This window comes from Peromyscus eremicus, chromosome 2 (assembly GCF_949786415.1).
Source record: "Peromyscus eremicus chromosome 2, PerEre_H2_v1, whole genome shotgun sequence".
Classification (NCBI taxonomy): Eukaryota; Metazoa; Chordata; class Mammalia; order Rodentia; family Cricetidae; genus Peromyscus; species Peromyscus eremicus.
The window spans coordinates 146,983,739-146,990,897 of NC_081417.1; positions in this window are offsets into that span (position 1 = coordinate 146,983,739).

Sequence of the window (7,159 nt, forward strand, 5' to 3'; positions counted from 1 at the left end):
ATATGGTTTTTCTATGTTAGTTAAAACCTTCACTTTTTTTTTTAGACAAAAAGGGGGAAATGAGTGATATTTTGATTGTGTTCTGACAAATAAAGCATGCATGGAGTCAGAGGGCAGAGCTAGCCACTAGCTGACCTAAATTAACCATAGAGGTCTGTAGACTGAGAGGAGACAGGAAGTAGTAAGGTAGGGCTGACTTTTGGACAGAGGAATAGAAGAGGTAGGAGGTGGCTGGCAGCTGCTTCCTGCTTCTCTGATCTTTCAGGTTGTTACCTCACTATTTGACTCCCGATATATTATTGATAAAGATTAGATTAACGCTTTACAGACCTCAGAGTTTGAGGCCAGCCTGGTCTACAGATTGAGTTCCAGGACAGCTAGGACTACACAGAGAGACCCTGTCTTAAAATGCACCCACCTCCCCCAAAAAAGAACTCAATACATGTGTGTGGTTGTTCTCAATGGAAATCTAGCATCAAAGAGGATGATGCTGGAGGATCTCACATTCAAGGCCATCCTGGTATATAAAAGATCCTGTCTCAAAACCAAAACAGAGCAGACAACTCAGTGCAATGAATGGCTGACACAGGTTAAGTATTCAATTATTCGTAACCACCATCAAACCTAAACACTACTACTTACTAAAAATGTGGTCTAGGGCAAGTGACTTAACCCCCTGATCATCAGGTTGCCTTCCCGTATGGTATTTCAAGGACTTTTATGTTTCCATTTTGAGTTGAGTGTTCACATGGAATGGCTTTCATATTGTGGACTGACATCAAAAGAATTGAAAGTCACACTTTCCAGCTAAAATGACCTTGTCTTCAAAGTAGAGCTCTTTCTTCCTCCCTCATCCAGGGAGGGGGAAACCCAGAGGGTGCTCAGAAAGTTATAGAATTTTCTGGAGATTCCTTTCCCTTCACAGCTGGCTCAGGAGTACCCAAACTAAGTTGGTCAAGTACAGCCTCAAATATCTATTTGTTCAGAAATATTTTGGTGTACTACTCCAATTATTTGTGAGATGGGCAGGTTCTATTATGCTTCTGAATAGCTCAAGGTCCTGAATTATTCTTGCTTTTACAACACAGTCTCAGGCATTGTCCTAAGTACATTATGCAGGAGTTTTTCTGTGGGCAGTGTGTGTGTGTGTGTGTGTGTGTGTGTGTGTGTGTGTGTATTTGTATATATGTGTGCACATTTGTATATGTGTATGCACAGATGCACTTACCAACGTGTGCAAATGTGGGGGACAGAAGTTGACCTTAGGTGTCTGCCTCTATCATGCCCCACATTTTAAAAAGATTTTTTAAAATTTGTGTGTGTGTGTGTGTGTGTGTGTGTGTGTGTGTGTGTGTGTACACAGGAGTGCAGGTGCCTGCAGAGGCCAGAAGAAGGTATCAGATCCCCTGGAGCTGGAGTTACAGGTAGTTGTGAGTTGCCTACTGTGGGTGCTGGGGACGAACTTGGGTCCTCTAGAAGAGCAGCAAAGGGTGTAACTGCTGAACCATCTCTCTAGCACTCACTTTTTTCTTTAAGGCAGGGGCTCTCATTGAACTGGAAGCCCACTGTTTCAGCTAGACAGGCTGGCCAGTGACTCTGGAGAATCCTCCCGACTCTCCTCTCCCAGCATGGAGACACTTGCCTCTGACACTCAGCTTTTACAGGGTGTTTGGGATCCAAACTCAGATCCTACTTGTGTGGGGCAAACACTGTCCCACTGGAGCCGGCTCCCCTGTACTTTAAGGGAGAGAGGCTGTAACGTAAGGTAACCTCCAGTTTGAAGGTAACAAAAACAGGCTGAAAGAGGTGAGCTAAGCTGTCCAAGTCCAGACAAGGTAGGAAGGGGCCCTGCTAGGAACTCATCCAGTAGTAATCCTGAAGACACATCCTCCCAGAACGCCCTGGAGGAGAGAGAGGCCGAGTCACAGAAGTCATTGTGTTGAATCAATTAGCTGGGGGCATGAAAACTCACTCCAAATCGTAGCTTTGAGCAGGCATCCAGTTTGTGATTAGCTGGGTCACTCCTTCACTCTCTTCCTCATGTGCTGAAAGTCTGGGATTGCCTCTCCAGACTAGTCACACTGGCTGCCATCTGGAATGACGGGGGCCATGGACCAACAGAGGTGCCTGAGCTTAGATACAAGATGATAGTCACCAATTCCCAGTATCACAACACAAGCACGTTTTTTTGCACTGTGTGTGTGTGTGTGTGTGTGTGTGTGTGTGTGTGTGTGTGTGTGTACTATTGTAGAAGACAACTTGCAGGGATCTGTTCTCTCATTCCACTGTCTAACTCAAGCATCGTGTTTGGTAGCAAGCACCCCTACCTCATGAGCCACCTCACTGGCCTATTTTGTTGTTCAGTTGGTATGTGTTTTGTTTGCTTAATGAAAGGGTCTCATTAGCCCAGGTTGGCCTCTTTGACTCAATCCTCTCACCTCCACCTTCTGAGTCCTGGGGTATTCCAGGGATCTGCCACCACACCAGGCTGGGCATAGGTGCTTTCTAGCCCCTGCTTCAGCAGTTTGTTTATAATGATTCCCTAGTCAAAACAAGTTTCATGGATGAGTGCAGATTCAAAGGTGGGGGGACAGACTGTTTCCTTCTTGGGCTATAAAAGTACCTCAGCCCTGCGCACCTCCCCTCTGTTAGAACTGGGTCTCTTTTGTTATGTAACAACTCCCTGGTTTAATGGCTTCAAACAACAATCAAGACTTATTATCTCAGTTTCTGAGTCAAGAATTGAACTTGGGGTGGCTTCTAACTTGGGGTCTCTCAGGAGCCTGAAGTCACCTGAAAGTCCAAGACGGAGTATTCAGGTGGGAGCAAGTTTGTGCAGGCCTGGCTTCCTTGCCATGTGGACAGTTTGAGTCAAGCTATGGTATGACAGAAGATGGCTGTCACCCGAGCAAGTAAGTCAAGACAAGGCAAGGTAGAAGAAACCAGCACCTTTTTTGAGCTAACCTTAGTCATCGCATGCTGTCAGGTCTGCAGTGTCCCATGGTTCATGCAGGGTGTGAGGAAGCTGCATCATACAGGAGACAGAGCTCAGAGGCCACCTGCCACACAGGCACACGTGGTACATGGTACTGAAGATCACTTCTGCTGATGTGTGGAACTGGTTATTTAGATGAATTATTTCGGAACATTGAAGAGACACAATGTCATTGAATTTCTTAGTTCTCTGTGCAGCGTTCTAGTCTGTTTTTCTATCCCTGTGATAAAAACCATGACCAAAAGCAAAGCAGAGATGAGAGGCTTTATGATGATTCCACTTCCTGCATATGGCCTCCATAGCCTCATACATTTGAATGCTTGGTCCCCAGCTCACAAAAATGACATGGAGACCTATTATTATGAAAGCTCAGCCTTAGCTTAGGCTTGTTTCTAACTAGCTCTTATAACTTAATCCATACTTCTTAATCTACGTCCTCCCTTGTGATCCTTACCTCATCTCCATTCTGCCCATCCTGTTTCTTCCATCTCTGGCTGGCGACTCTGCCTTTCTTTCCAAAGCGCTCTGTCCCCAGAAGTCCCACCTAACCTCTTCCTGCCTAATTAATGGTCATTCATCTCTTTATTAAACCAATCACAGTGACATATCTTTACACTGCGTAATCAAATATCTTGCAACAGGAACTGTTTGGGAAGGGTTAGGAGGTGTGGTTTTGTTTGAGGAGCTATTCACTGCGGGCGGACTTGGAGGTTTCAAATGCCCATGCCCAATCCTAGTTAGCTCTCTGCCTCTTGCCCATGGATCAAGATGTAGCTCCCAGCTCCAGCACCCTGCCTGCCTGCTGCCACTGTTATGAATTTGCAGGAGTGGGGAACCCCCAGCTGGCCAGGCCAGGGTATCCCACACCTGAGGGAAAACCTGCTGGGCAGATGCAGCAGGGGCAGCGGTGCATGGAAAGTCATTCACACCCAGGCGCTGCATCCATGTGGAGAGTTTATTATAATAGAGAGGTGAAGAGAAAGAGGAAAGAGGGAGGCAAGGAAGAAAGAGAAGGGAGAGAAAGCAGAGGTGTGTACACCTCATGGGAATGGAGAGAGAGAGAGCAAAAGAGAGAGAGGAAGGGGAGAGATTTTTCCTTTACATCAGGATGCAGGGAGGCCCCAAGGGGTGGGTCAGAATACTTGGTTTCCAAGGGTCGGTCAGAATACTCGGTTTCCAAGGGGCAGGTCAGAATACTAATAACCATGCTCCCTGCCATAATGGACTCACCCTCTGAAACTGTGAGCCCCAAATAAACTCTTTCTTTTCTAAGTTGCCTTGGTCATGGTGTCTTATCACAGCCATAGAAAAGTAACTAAGACCCTCGTCATCACTTTCTGTCTTGGAGGAGTATCTAGTACAAATGGTAATTTCCCATTATATTCTGATTTATTTATGGGGGAAATGCCACAGTGCACATGTGGGTGCAGAGGACAACTTGCTAAACTTGGTCTCTCCTCCTACCATGTGGGTCCCAGGAATCAAACTCAAGTTATCAGTCCTGGCAACAAGGGCTTTCAGGTGCTGAGCCATCTCACCATCCCAAATGGGAATTCTTAAGGACTCTAGGACTCCCTGGGTGGGTAGGAGATGCTTCCATGCTTTTCTTTCTCCCATTTCCAGGCTAATTTTCATCCTTCAGGGACAGCCAAGTCTGTGTCCATCTATCCCTCTCGTCTCAGTGAAACTAGATACTGGAAACTTTAAAATTTTTTTAAATGTGTATGGGTATTTTCCTTGAATGTTTGTCTGTGCATACATCCTGGTGCTCATGGAGACCAGAAGAGGGCATTGGATCCCCTGGAACTGGAGTTACAGGCAGTTGTGAGCCATCATGTGGGGCTGGGAATTGAACCTAGGTCCTTTAGAAGAGCAGACAGTGCCCTTAACCTATAGTCACCTCTGCAGCTTGAAGATGAGAACTGTTAATACTGGGTATGGTGGTGCACACCTTTAATCCCTATGCTTGGGAGGCGGAAGCAGGCAGCTCTCGGGGTTTGACACCAGCCTGGTCTACAGAGAGAGTTCCAGAAGAGCCAGGGCTACACAGAGAAACCCTGTCTTGAAAAACAAAAACAAAACAAATAAAAAAGAGATGAAAATTGTTAAGGTTTTGTTGCTTTTGAATATTTTATTTAATTTTTTGGTTTTTCAAGTTTTTTAGACAGGGTTTCTCTGTTTAATTCTTGCAGTCCTGGAACTCACTCTGTAGACCAGGCTGACCTCAATTCAAGAGATCCGCCTGGCTCTGCCTCCCAAGTGCTGGGATTAAAGGCGTGCGCCATCACCACCAGTACTTGTTTTATATTTTTATTTTTATTTTTATTTTTTTTTTGGTTTTTCGAGACAGGGTTTCTCTGTGTAGCTTTGGAGCCTGTCCTGGAACTCACTCTGTAGCCCAGGCTGGCCTCGAACTCACAGAGATCCACCTGCCTCTGCCTCCCAAATGCTGGGATTAAAGGCGTGCGCCACCGCCGCCCAGCCTTTGTTTGTTTGTTTGTTTGTTTGTTTGTTTTTGAGAACATCAGGGGTTCTGTTCTACCACTCTCCACCTTATTCCATCCATACAGGGTCTCTCCAGGTTCAGGAGCTAGGCTACCTCTGCCCCCCACAGCACTGAGGTTATAGATGCAACTGGAGCCATGACTGGCTTTTCTATGTGTTCTGGGGACCTGAACCCCAGTCCTCATGCTCATGTGGCAAGTGCTCTTTTGAGTCATCTCCTCAATCTGGAAAATTATAGTTTAAACAATTGCTTACACAGTTATTTGATTATTCTATACTACACAGCTTTACTTTTTTTTTAATTTAATTTTATGTGTGTGTTTGCTTCAAGTGTGCATGTATACTCGGTTTGTGCTTGGTTACCACTGGGGGCTAGCAGAGGGCATCAGATCTCCTGGAACTGGAGATACCAATGACTGTGAGCCACCACATGGCGCTGGGAACCAAACCAAGGTCCTCTGTAAGAGCAATTCTCTTACGCACTGAACCATCTCTCTAGCCCCTACTACATGGCTTCTTGAGGACAAGGGCCATACCTATTTAATCAGTGATGGGACTGCAATAGACCCCGCAGGCATGTGATGAGCAGACTTCCTAGCCCTGGCCCTCGGCCCTGCAGGCCAGAGCTATAGCACTATTTGTGGCAAATTTAATGGAGTAGCTCTCAAACTTTTAATTTTTAAAAATGTTACATATGGTCTCATGTGACCCAGGCTGGTCTGAACTCCTAATCCTCAGCTTTCTGAGGGCTGGGATTACAGCATGTGCCACCATGCCAGGCTTGCTTTTCTCTTATACAGGAGATATCCTCTTCACAAAGCTAAAGCTGTCATGACCTAGTTACCTCCAAAGGCCCTGCCCCCTAACACCATCACACTGGATTTCAGGATTTCAACATCAGAACTGGTGGGGGAGGGGAAGAGGACACATTCAGGCTAAAACCCTTCTGTTGCTTTTTTAAAAAGTGCATTCTGGGTACAGAGCATGCTTGAGAAGCTTTGGGTGGATTTGAGCTTGGATGCCTGAAACTCAGTAGTCATTTAAGAACACTCAGACAGCAGGTGGGACAGAAAGGGAGGTCCAGGGGATTTTGTAGATGAACTGTTATATTTCTCTACTTAACTTGTCAGGGAGCCTCAAGGAAAAGAGGAACACTGAGATGATGGGCATCTTCAAGGTGCCGAGCCACAGAGGATTCTGCCAGGTGTCAGTTCCAGGCAGTAGCCAGAAATTCTCAGCACTGACTGTGGTCTTGAGGCTCTGTGTGTCCATGACTTAGACAGTACACGTCATGAGAGCAGGTGCTTTGGAATCAGGAAACCACACAGCACTATAGCCCAGGACAAATTCTATGACCTCAGGCTAGATCCTAACATAACCTCTCTCTCAACACGCACCTATAATTCCAGTGCTTGCAAACAGAGAGAACTTGGCAGGGACAGATAAACAGCCAACCTCAAGGCTCTGGCCTCCATGAGCACACACAGGCAAGTGTGTACCTGTACACACCCACACTGCCCCTGTCCCAAATAGGGCAATAGTAAGATTCTCTGTACTTCAGTTTTCTTTTCTTTTCCAGTTTTCTTATTTATTTATTTTTTTGTTTAGGTTTTTCAAGACAGGGTTTCTCTGTGTAACAGCCCTGACTGTCCTGGAATT